General features: G+C 38.3%; 1 protein-coding gene across 4 annotated transcripts in view; it reads right to left on the minus strand.

The window, feature by feature from the left end:
• Stox2 (storkhead box 2) overlaps nt 1–13,382 on the minus strand; it is a 258,791-nt gene that overhangs the window by 60,681 nt on the left and 184,728 nt on the right. The window contains exon 1 of one of the 4 annotated variants that reach the window (XM_045141920.1): nt 737–846. The exons of the other annotated variants lie outside the window; for them this stretch is intronic. The gene's annotated coding sequence lies outside the window, so the exon portion shown is untranslated. Of the gene's footprint in view, nt 1–736; nt 847–13,382 lie in introns of those variants that run through there. 4 annotated transcript variants of the gene reach the window in all.

Consider the following 13,382-nt stretch of genomic DNA (forward strand, 5'->3'; position numbering starts at 1 on the left):
CGAACTCACGGCGATCCTCCTACCTCTGCCTTCTGAGTGTTGGGATTAAAGGCGTGCGTCACCATGACCAGCTTTGTTTAACATTTTAATGAACTGTTTGCAAGGTAAATGCAACAGTAGGATGGCAATATGACAGTGTGGTGCACTCAATCCTAAAGCTAGCTCACATACTTTCCATTTGTGATAGGAAAAGCTGAATTGTCCAAGCAGCTTCTCCCTACTTAGCTACACCACTTTTGGAAATACTGCCCTAACCATTATAGGGACCTAGGTTGAATATGATCCAACACTCTGTAACCACCCAGCAAAACCCTAGAGAGAACATAAGTCACTATGTCATAGAGAACTAGAGTTAGGACTTAGGGGTTTGGATCGTGTGTCTGCCACATCAGCACCTTGACTTAGTTATTTGTTTCACAAACCACCATCAACATCTACAGCTTTTTGCTTCAGGAACACAGCTTTTCTTCAAAGATCCAAGTTTCAAACTGATAAAGCATTATTAAGCAGTTAATTTTGAAGCAGTCAAATACTATGTTCAATTAATGAAAGATCCAATATGGTCAAAATTGGGATAAAAACTGACCACTGTCCAGTAATTAAAAATGCTTATCTTACTGATCAAGCAAATCTGACACTTTGTCCAATCCCCTCATGTCTACCATAAATACATATAAAAGACTTTAAAAGGTAATCAATGCCAAAATATTCTCTAGAAAAGAACAAATTTGCTTACCCAACACAAATCCACTTTAATATATCATCTATCCATCAAGAGATCCTGCCACTGATGCCAGAAATCAAATGGAATGTTGACTCTATGCAGAATGACTAAATGTGCAGGGTTATCTCTTTTTTTGGAACACGCTTGACATTCTATCTGCCACGTCCACATGTGTTATCTGTAATATATACATGCACATAGAAAAGGATGAATAAAGGCAGCTGCAAAAGTTCCTCCCATGTTATATTCAGCAATTAATGCAAGCAGGAATGAAAACACACTAGACTGCAGTCTTTTGGAGACAGCTCATAATCCCCAAAGATTCAGAAGCATTACCTCATTGCAGCCTTGAGACAAGCTGAGCATTCACTCTAGGTCTTACCCAGCATCCACTGGTTCACACAAAGACAACAGAGGCGTGACCAATCACATTGTGGTTAGCAGGCACTGTTTCAAAGCCCTCTCCCAATATTACCCATTGCCATGCTCACTGGCAGCCTGCTGAACTTGTCGTCATGGCAACACATCCCAGCTGCTCACCGAGGCTTGTTATATTACTTTTCCTTTTCACCACTCACTTAGCTAATTAAAAATTTAGAACTATGTTTTGCATGTTGGAAGCAAATTGAAACAATGCAGAGTCCTTTTTTCTCTTTTCTCCCTACCCCCCTTTTTCAATGAAGCTTTTAAAAATGCTGGGAAAAGCTATTTGAAGGACACTCCCATGAAGTCCCAATATAACCAATCAATGGAGAGACTGCATGTTGTAGCTGTAGCCAGATGGAATTTGTCGCTAAACCTAATCTGCAGCAAAGCAAAGCCAAACCATCAACATTGCTAAAGACATTCTTCCTTTTGGCAATCTATAAGCCAAATTGGCACAGATTATTTATGTTGCATTATTCACATTACTGTTGGCCAAAATGTTCTTTTAAGTATTTTCATTTAATATGATACTGATTTAAAGCAGCTTTACCCAGAATTCCACAATGCAAGCAGAATAAAAAAAAAAAAAAAGCACACAGAAAAGATTCTGTAAAAACTGCCAATATGTCAAGTGCCTAAAGAGGTTTCTGGCAAAAATCATGCCTGGCACTATGCCATATATTGTAGATTTAACCACCAAAATGTAGCATGGCTGAAGACAGACTGCATCATTGAAGCTGAAAAACCACGGAAAGAAAATGCCACTTTTTGCTTACCAAAGCATGGAGAAATAGATTACACATCTTAAACAGTTCCAAGTATGATGGCAGCTCACCTAGATCACCTTTGTGAAAATTCCTTCTCTACCCTTTGTTAAATCTCTAGCACTGGAAATGACAGATACCAAAGGCATTTTTAGAATTTGAAAGTAAATATTTCTCAGGGTAGTTCAGCTCGTCACATAAATACTAAGTAGAGCAGAAAAAAGTTGTAATTTGAAACTATGTCCAATATAAAGCGAGATAACCATCAACGTTTTGAAGGTACAAATGTTATAGTGAACAGGGAAGGTCTGTGTGGATAACAAGGATATATAAGGGTAGGAGCTGAGATAAAAGTAAAGTTCTTACCTTGCAAACACAAAGACCTGAGTTTGACCTCCAGAACTCATGTTTAAAAAAAAATAGTCAGGTATGTGGTGTATGCTTGTGATACCAGAGGTAGGGAAATAGAGACAGTCAGATCCCTGAGGCTCACTGGCCAGCCAGTACAGCCTACAACATGAGTTTTAAGACACTGAGAGATCCTATCTCAAAAATGGTAGATGGACCTTGAAGAATTGGCAGGGTTGTCCTCTGTCTTCCACATGTATGTGCACATGCACACACACACTCACACACATTCAAGGTTAGGAAAAGTGGCTTGGCTTCTGCTTTCTCCCAGGTTGGTCTACTAATTTTTCTCACACTGAAATAATCCAGAATTGCCTGATTTGTAACATTTAGTCCTCAAACACAGAACAAATACAAAATCATATAGGCTGGCTATATCTTTGCATTCTGCCCACATCCTAAACATTCAGGTCTACTTCCAAGTACATCTGAAAGAATTTGTCCCCATGGACAGACACAGTGAAGAACAGAAATTTCCACTACACTGAGCAGGGGGATCCATGTTGCTTGTGAAGCTATGCTAGGACTATGGGCCAGAGAAAGTGAAGCAGAGATGATTGGCAGAGCTCTCTTGGGTATCAAAGGTATTCAGTGTTTGCTTCCTCCCTGTCTTCTCACTCATGTTAGCAACAGATGGAACATATAAGAGTGCCAACAGTACCTCCCAACTCCCACCAAAATGACAGTAAGTGGGATTTTTCTTAAAAAAGAAAAAGAGGGAATATGAAAACAGATAAAACCGTTAAAAGAAAAACATAACTCAGGGAGTTGGACGAACAGACAGATGAGAGAGATAGCTTAATGAAGTATGAGAAGAACTTTAAATATACATACAAGAGGAGACACCAACCATGGAGGGTGGTGTGGATGGAGGGATGCTGAAATAATTCAGTGTGCATGATGAGACTGAGGAAGTTTGTAAATATCTGTGGGAGAGGGAAGATATAAATACAGATTACAGGAAGAGCTCTATGGAATCCAGCTTCAAATGCATATCCTAAAGACAAATATGTACACCTACTTGTGTCTATAACCAACTCTGGCCACTGAAAGACTCTGGAAGTAATGCTACTCCAATGCAAGGAGTGCCAACATTCAGCATCTAGTGTTCTAAACACCAGTCTCCACTGAAAGACACCAGGGGTCAGGCTTTTTTTGAGAAATAACTTGTTGCCAAGGCAAGAAAAATCATTACATGAACTTGGAGCATTATATAACAAAAAGCAAGACAAGACATGGAAGATTCTAGAGATGAATGATGAATAAGTTGAACATAAAATGGGATGATCACAAAGGATCTAAATCCACGGAAATAAAATGAACACAAAACTACACTGTGATACAAAAATAAAATATTACATGATACACAGAACAGGACAGTACTTAAAGCCTATGGTGAAAGGTTGTTAGAGAACAAGCTATTCCTACAGTCCCCAAATCAACAGATTACTTTTTTAATTGCAAAAGAAAAGGCAAAGGAGAAACTATGCCAAAAGCATAATATCCAAATGCCCAAACTACATAATCACTCACTAAACAATGAGCTGCCTAAGCTACCTAATGCTGTGCACTCAGAACAACACACAGTCTTTACAGTACTCTTACAAAAAGTGTTTATTCTCAGCCTAATCATGCAATAAGCACACAACTACAAGTTAAGGAACATTCCTCAAAACTGGCATGTTAGTGTCAAAACTGTTAATGTCACCAAAGACAAGGAGTGACTAGAAAATTGTTCATCATTAAGAGACTACTGATATGCAATGAAATATCACTTATTACCCTAAAAAAGTTAGAATTTAAAAGTATTTTTTTAAAATATAGGATACAAGCGCTGGTGAGATAGCTCAGTGGTTAAAGGCACTTGCTTGAAAACCATGACAGCCCAAGCTTAGTTCCCCAGTACCCACATAAAGCCAGATGCCCAAGAAGGCACTATTTTTAGAGTTTGTTTGAATGGCAAGATCCCCTGGTATACTGGTTTGTATTCTCTCTCTCTCTCTTCTTTTGTAAGTAAATAAAAAAAATGATAAGTATTTTTAAAGTATATAGGATGTTACTTGGGACAGAAGGTAATTTTAAATAAATATAGACTACAATGGATAGCAGTGTCATATCATTGTTCATTTTCTGAATTTGGTTTTCATAATTTCAGAATGTAAGACAATATCCTGGTTCTTAGGAGATGCACAGCTAAAATGCTTATGGGTGAAGTGTCATAAAGTTGGAGGGAGACATTAGATATCCAATAGATGATAGATACATAAACAGATGATAGATAGATGACAAACAGATAGATGACAGATTAGATAAACAGAGCTTACAAATATGGCAAAATATTAACAATTAGTAAACCTAGCTGTAGAATATACTGGTGTTCATTTTATTTTCTTTGAAATTTTTGTGGTGCAAGAAATAACTGGAAAACAAGGGAGAAGAAAGAATGCTGACAAGTCTGTAGAATTGGGTCTTAAAAAAGAAGTGTTTAAAAAAATCCTGATGCTGGAATGATTCACCTAAGAGCAATTTCTAACATTATATTCTGGAATAAATGAAACCCTTACCAGTAGAAACAATAAAGCTGACAATAGATGGCAACAGTAGAATTGAATGAAGTGTGAGATAGGACTGAGCACAGGATCACTGCTTCACAAGGCCTGGCATAGTGGCACACACTTGTAGTTTCAGCACTTGTGAGGCAGAGTTAGGAGGATCACTGTCAGTTTGAGGCCAGCCTGGGACTCCACAGTATATCCCAGGTCAGCATGGGCTAGAATGAGGCCCTATGTCATAAAACTAAAAGAAAAAAAGAGTTATGAGATACTCACGAAAGACCTTATAGCTCCTGGAAAGGTTAAACCAGACAGGTTAACTTAGGGATGCCAAGCTAAGCATAGCTGAGAAGGGGGATGGAGAACCCAGTACGCTGGGACTAAGTGAAACCTGATGCATCAGCTTCTACAATGTTGGCAGCTAAGGGTAGAAACTGGTGGGCTTTTCTGTGAAATTGGTTTATGTAAGAGAAAAGACCACCTGTTTCTCTAACAGATCACTCTACAAGTAAAGTTCTGTCTCCTACAGAACTTCCTAAAAGCATTGTGGTACCTGTAGAGAGCAAAGCAGACAAAAACCCTAAAAGGAATGTTAATGAAATGGAAACAAAGCAAAAAACAGAAGAACCTTCTCTCCTACTTCTAAGATTAATAATCTTAGGAACTACAAGAGATGTGGTCCAGGAAAACAAGGTAAGGTAGTGAGTGAACAAAAAGACATGGCACACAAGTGCATCCAACAGGGTTAGTGAGAAAGAATCTCCCAGATACCACCTCTTAATGAGCCTCCAATGCAACAAGCCCAGGTAAGAGGAGGAAGAAAGAATACTCTGAAAGCCTTCAATAAAAAGAAAAGACTGAATAAATAGTTTGAGGTCATAGAATATTTGGGACAAAAACACTAATAGGTATCTGGACTATTTGATGTGCTTGAAAAAAATACTGACATTTAAAATATATGTGGGGCTTGAAAAAAAATATATATGTGGGGCTTGGGAGATGGTTCAGTTATTAAGGGCATTTGCTTGCAAAGTTTGCAGGCCTGGTTTCAATTCCCCAGTGCCCATGTAAAGCCAGATGCACAAAGTGGAACATGCATCTGGAGTTTGTTTGCAATGACAGGAGGCCCTGGCATACGCATTCTCTCTCATTCTTCCTTTCCCTCTCTCAAATAAACAAATATATTTAAAGATGAAATATGTGTGGTTAAGCAAGAAAGACAATCATAACTTTAGGTAAAAAATGGTTGCATAAGAGAGTTAAGTGCACTAAATATACACTATCTGGTCCTTCAAAACTAAGAGCTACACAGTCATCATAATGTAAACATTGATTAAAAAGTTATTTTTAAATTCTCATATTGAAACAATATGAGGAGAGGAGAGGAGTATATTGGGAGGTTCAATTTCATTTACCTTACAAGAAAGACAAAAGTTAAAAAGTACGTTAAAAAAAGCATTTGCACAAAACATTACTTAGAAATTAGATAAATACCAAAGAAGCAACTGAACAGTTATGAAGAATTTACCTTCAGAAAGTGGGAGTGTGGAGTGGTGGATGGATGGTCTGTTTTGGGAATCAGTGTACTATTGACAGCAGTGTGTATGTGTGTCTGATCATAACAACCGTGTTGCTTGTATTAAACTGTGTATGTAATTACATTGTAAAAGTAAAATTTTATATAAAAACAAAACTAAGAAAATTCAGGTAAGGCAGAAGGCAATCAAAGCTTTACTGACTCCTTCCATGGGCCCTGTACCATGACAAGAAAGACTCCAGAATGCTGGGTAGGTACTCTTGTTGTTTGGAAAATTTAACGACACAATTTTCATTAAGAACCACGAAGGATGTTACTAGAATGGGACTATAGGGAGTACTGGTCAGTCTGAAACTACTTTCTTTACGTTTTTCTGTTTTTATGTTTATGTGTGTGTGTATTCCTGTATTATGAGTGTGGATGCATATGTGTCACAGTGTGCAGGCAGAGGTCAGAACGACTTTTGGGTTGTTCCTTGCCTTCCACACCATTTGAGACAGAGTCACTCATTCACCACTCCATTTGCAAGCCTCTGTGAAATTCTCCTGTCTCTGCCTCCCTTCTTACCATGGGTTCACTGGGATTACAGAAGCGTACTAAAGATTCCGGCTGTTTATGTGGGGTCTTGGTATGTGTACTCAGGTACTCACGAGTTGTATGGCGAGGGCTTTATCCACTGAGCAACAACCTAGCCAAATATGAAACTACTTTCTAATACCTCTTATGAAAATAAGGGATCTAGCTGGAATCCTACTTATAGAAATTCAGCAGTTCATTGTTCAGTTTGTTGAAGATTTCTTTTCTGGCTCCCTTATGTACTAGCTATATAACTTGGGACAAGTTTTTATTGTTGTTGCTGCTGCTGCTATTTTGAAACAGGGTCTCACTATAGTCCCAGCTAACCAGGAACGTACTCTATAGCTCCAGACAGGCCTCCAACTTGACAGCCATCCTCCTACCTCAGCCTTCTGAGTGCTGGGACTAAAGGCATGTGCCACCATGTTCAACTTAAGTTTTTAATCTCCTATTATATAGGTTTCCTTTTATGCAATATGGGCTTAATAATGCATATCTCTGGGTTAGATGGATAGCTTAGTCAGTAAAGTGCTTGCCTGAGGAAACACATGGATGATCAATGTAGGAGGACGCCCGTGGAGACCTGAGTCCAACCCCTAGAACTAACATTGCAAAAACTAAGCTGGGCATGGTGGTACAAGCTTTTAATCCCAATGCTGGGGGGTGGGGCAGTCAAGCAAAGTATCCCTAGGGTTCATTGGCCAGCCAATCTAGCCACAAGGATGTTCTGTCTTATAAAAGGTGGACAGCAACTGTGTGTGGAACACCCAAGGTTGTCCTTTGGCCTCCATATACATATGTGTGTACACATACAAAAAATAAAATAATAAATTTCAGAAAAGCAATACTTATCTCTAAGTGGTATGTGGTCCAGACAGAAATGCTCAATTCAGCTAACTAGTACTCATTTTATCATGAATGGGGCCCTGGTGTTGTCACTAAGCTACATGGCAGAAAACAAAGTTCTGTGGTAAAATCAGTCTGGAAAACACTTTGTATGCCCATATAGACAGATACCATTCACACTAGAATTAAAGGAAATTGTTTAATTTTGTTTAATTCAGCACTTGTTCCCATTACTTTGACCATGATCAAGAAGCTCAAGATCACAAATTCTGGAAGTCACTGACAAGACTATGAATAAGGAGAAACTGCCTTTACCCCTACTTTACTCCTGCTCCATAGCTTTTCATATTCCTATTGGCTTACCCAAAACACTTTGACAATTCTAAAAGCTGCCACATTTTTACAATGAAAATATTATTTATAAGCAAGTGCCTTACCCACCGAGACATCCCCACAGCCCAGAAATATTTAATGGAAAACTCCCTTAACTACTTTGGTAAAAAGGAGGCCAACATATGCTGATGAGATGTTTATATGCCTTTAAAAATGATCACAGTTGGTCCGAACCAAGAATTTCAAAGCTCCAATTAAAGATTTTTTTAAGAGCAAAACTAACATCAGTAATAGACTCTTTACTCTTTTAAAGAAATACTATGAATCATAGGTAATTGAAATGGGATATGTTATAGTTTCTAAAATATGTATTGGCTAAGGAGGTGGTTCACCAGGTAAGAACGCTTGCTGTGGAAGCATGAAGGCTTGAGAAGGTCTGAGACAACCAGAGTTTGATTTTTTTTTTATCATCCACATAAAAAAGTCTGAGTGTGGTCACACATGTAACCCCAGTTCATGTGGGAGTGGAAACTAGAGAATCGCTGGAGCTTGCTGACCAAAAAATGGCAGCTCAGGGTCTCAGGGTTGAGTAAGAGAATCTCTTTCAAGGAAACACACAGTTGAGTGATAGAAAAGGACATCTAATGTTCTCTTCTAGCCTCCATTTGCATCAGTACACACATATACATATGCCATATAGCACACACACATAAATATGCCATACAGACATCACACACACACACACACACGCATGCACACTTACGTGTCTATTAGTGCATCTTTTTCTTAGGTAGCATATAGGTTTTGCAACTGTCCTATTCCAAAATATGTATGGTGGATTCTTTAATATTCATTAGCTTCTCTTGCTTTTTGAGAAAAATCATAAATACATTCTTTCTGTACTGGAATGTTCTAAGAAAAAGAATCTGGAAGCCCAGTGTTGCTTATCTCACAGAAAAACCAAACTGTTTTAATGTGTAAAGACTTAAAAAGGTTCTAGGAAACCATTAGATGGTGAAGACAGTAAACTCCCCTTACTTAAAACAACAACAACAACAAAAAAAAACCCAAAAAACTGAAGAGTCTGTCTTCTGATAAATTGTGAGTGAGGGTGTCTGACAAGGAAGCAATGACAAGTTCCCTTTCTCCATTCTGTTCTTACTCCATCCAGTCACCCCAAATCCTTGCTTCTAATAGTAGGATAGGCAAGGTTCTCAAGGACTTCCCTGTGGCTATGCCACTCCTCTTCAATGACTACATCCTGTCCTTATAGGGAAGCTAACATCTTTGGGAGCTCTAAACTGGGCCCCCAGCTCCCAGCTTCAACTGTGATTCTTTGTAGACATTTCTTCCTCCTCCTCCTAGACTCTTCCCTGCAGAATTCTGAGCTCCTGCAACCAGTCATGACTTCACACCACCTTCTCTCCTAGGGCACTGGGATTTCCTTGTGTTTCCTGGGATCTCCTACAAACCGTAAGTTCCTGAGGTACTAGGAGGTCTTGAGTGTCAGGTCTTCTAACTACCTAGCCCCATGTTATCCTGATTCCTGCATTGCAGTGACTTTCAGCAACTAAGTCAACAGGGACTCTTTCCATCCTACTTAGACTACACTCTCTTTTTCTCCTACTACACTAAGGGCCCAAGAAGGCATACACCATTTGTACTTTGCTAACTAGAGGATGTTTTCAAATAATTTCCATACCTATGTCACAGCCAGGCACACAGTAGTAAGTCTCCAGAAGCACACAATGAATATATGAATGAAAGAAAGAATAAACAAATAGATAAATAAGCAACATCCAGAAAAATAAAACTTGTAAGAATTTTAGCTTGAAGTGCCAGCAACAATGAGTGTAACACAATTAGCATGTGAATCAAATACAATCAAAAGGCTATACAATGGTGAAAGGGTATGCCTAAAATTAAAACTTTATGACTAATTTAAGTTATTGACTGTCTTCAGGAGGCCTTATATGTCAGAGGGACACTGTGATAAAAGTTGGGCAAGGTGACATGGTTAGATATAGGACATGAATGCTGAAAAGAATGAAGATACTTGGGAAAGCATGATTTGGCTGAAATTCTGAATTTATAAGAAAGCCAGCCTGAAGAAAAAAAAAAAAGTCATAAAAATGCAGTTAGCTGGGCATGGTGGCGCATGCCTTTAATCCCAGCACTCAGGAGGCAGAGGTAGGAGGATCGCCAAGAGTTTGAGGCTACTCTGGGACTACATAGTGAATTCCAGGTCAGCCTGAGCCAGAGTGAGACCCTACCTCAAAAAACAAAACAAACAAACAAATACAATTAACAGAATTTCTAAAACGTGAAATATACCAGGATGAAAAATTTAAAGTACAGAAATTACAGAGATAAAAAAGAATACATGGAAAATACTTTTAAATTTTCACGTTCAAAGAATTGATATTATGATTGATTTAAAAGTTGTCTATGTATTTATTAACTTGAGTCCTTGTTTCTGTAACTTGAAATCTGTGTGTGTGTGTGTGTGTGTGTGTGTGTGTGTGTGTGTGTTGAGGGTGGTACTGCAGGGGATCAAGCACAGGGGCTTCTTTATACTAGGCAAGCCATTTACCATTTTTGTCACATTCAACCACTTCCATGTTTTGTTCTCTTCCTTTTGTCCCTGGCCCAGATATCTCATCAGTGGCTATGAACTCTGCTTCATTCCACCATTTTGATAAAATGATATAAAAACTTCAATGTTTCCATAAGACTATTTTTAAAACTATAAATCTATAATAGCACTACTGTGTAGAAAATTAAGTTTGTAAATATCACTTATCTTTTTCTCATTATCTCTTAAGAGTTAACATAAGTGTTGTAGTAATGGGTATAACAAACACAAGGTGAAGAAAAGACCCAAGGTGGCGACTGAGTACCACCTTAGTACCAAAGACAGTCCTCTATATAGTCTCTCATTTAGTCACAGCAGTAACACAGTAAGCTCATTATTTCAATCTTAAGAATAAGCATTATTAAGTTAATAGCTTGTCCAGGGGCTACAGAGTCACTAAACCAACAGCCCCAAGAATGCTGGATCCCTGCCTAATGATTATCTACTAAATTGTGTTGAATTAACATGCAGCTAAATTGGAAAATATGCCACCTGCCAAGTTTGAAAGGCTATGCATGAGCTGGGCATGGTGGCACATGCCTACCATCCCAGCACTCAAGAGACATAGGCAGGATGTGGTGAGAAGGCCACCCTGGGATATATGGGAGGACCCTGTTCCAAAATGGAGGGAGGAACAGTGGGAGGAAGAGAAGGAAGGAGATAGGGAGGGAAAGAAAAGCTCTATATTAGTTTAAGGGCAAATATATGTGTAAGCTCAAAACAGTTAACTGAAAGGAAATAAGGCTCCACATGCTTGTCTAATATACCTCTCAACTAACTCTTGAATGTAAGTTTGTCAAAATGGAACCTTGTATGTTTAAAACAGCAGAGAATCGAGTTCAAAGCAATTCATTAATGCCAGAGGCCAACTGTGCTCAGATGAGTATATACAAACTTGTATGGGACACAAAGTGTCACAGAATTTGAAAATAGTGAAAAAAAATAAGAAAAGGTGACAATGATAGTCCTTATGAAGGAGTAAGGCTGGGGGAAGAGGTCATTAAGACAATGAAATCAGGAAACCAGATTTTTAAAACTGTAGAAAATATGTACAGAGGAGCAATTATTATTATTATTATTATTTTTGGTTTTTCGAGGTAAGGTCTCACACTCTGGCCCAGGCTGAACTGGAATTCACTATGGAGTCTTAGAGTAGCCTCAAACTCACTGTGATCCTCCTACCTCTGCCTCCCGAGTGCTGGGATTAAAGGCGTGCGCCACCATGCCTGGCCAGGAGCAATTATTTTATTTAATCCTCTCAACAACCCAATAAGGTGGTAAATTATTTGCTTTTTACTAATTGAGTAATAGAAACAAAAGAAATCAAATAGTACATACAGCATATGAAGAGTTCCTCTGAATATAACCAATAAGCCAAAACAGAGCATATTTAAGGATGAATGTTGTATAACCAGGAAAAGACAGGTTTGCTCCCAAACTACATAATGAGTGAATGCTGTAGCCAACAATTAGCTATTACTTATTATTAAATTCTTTCTAACAGCTTGGTACTTTTAGCATACAAAATGTCACTCACTCCTCACAACAATCTGTGAAGCAGTGATTACAATAGCTGTTTATAAATAAGGAAACTGAAACTAAGGTATATAACCTGTGTGAGGTCATATAGTAAATAATGGCTGCATTCAAAACTTGAAATCAAGTCAATCCAATGAGAAAAGAAATCCCTGATTTTTAGTCACTGTGCTGCCATTTTGTTATGGTTTAAAAGTGAAATGCCCCTAAATCCTAGTTCAATGGGATTTGAACATTCAGTCCCAGATGCTGGAGTTGTTTTGAAAGGAGAGGGAATTTTTGTAAGACTCAGCTGATAGGCACAGGTCACAAAGAGTGGGCACTGAGAGTTACACATAGTCCTACTTCTGGTTCCTGTTTCTGCTTCCTAATACACTTAAGATGCCAAGTGGTAGTCACAAGCTCCGGCTTCCTTGGTTCAGCCACTCTGTCTTCCACCATGATGGACCTTGTAAACTGTGAGACAAAAGACCTCTCCTCCTTTACTTATGTTGCACCTATGGTGTATTTTGTCAAAACAATGAGAAAAGTAACTAACACAAATACTATTTTATAAGACTGAAAGTTTATCTGAAACAATTAATATGTGTCTATTACCTTGAATCCTGCCAATCTTTTACTTACTGGATTTAGAAGAAGACAATAATTCTAGAAAATAGTATATTATTCTTCCCCAAATCCTATACCCTGAACACCCACTTACAAAGAAAATATTTTAAATGCTTTCATTTTAAACATTGTGTTCTTAAGGGAACTATGCAGCTACCTTCAGAATTGTTTTGCTCAGATTTAGAACATTAAGCATTTCATGACTAGTTTTTAAAGTTTAAGGGAATGTATTTAATGGGAGTACTGAATGACTGCAATTCCTAGCAAGGAAGGAGGAAATGATGCCTCTTACCAAAATAACCTGAAGATAAGAATGAGGACGATCAACATTTCCAAACTCTTACTCAGAACCTCAATTATAAGTACCGTTTTAGTCTTCACAAAAATACGATTTTTTTTTCCCCATTTTAGGAGTGGAAAGCAACTTTGCCATACC

This window comes from Jaculus jaculus, chromosome 1, assembly GCF_020740685.1.
Source record: "Jaculus jaculus isolate mJacJac1 chromosome 1, mJacJac1.mat.Y.cur, whole genome shotgun sequence".
Classification (NCBI taxonomy): domain Eukaryota; kingdom Metazoa; phylum Chordata; class Mammalia; order Rodentia; family Dipodidae; genus Jaculus; species Jaculus jaculus.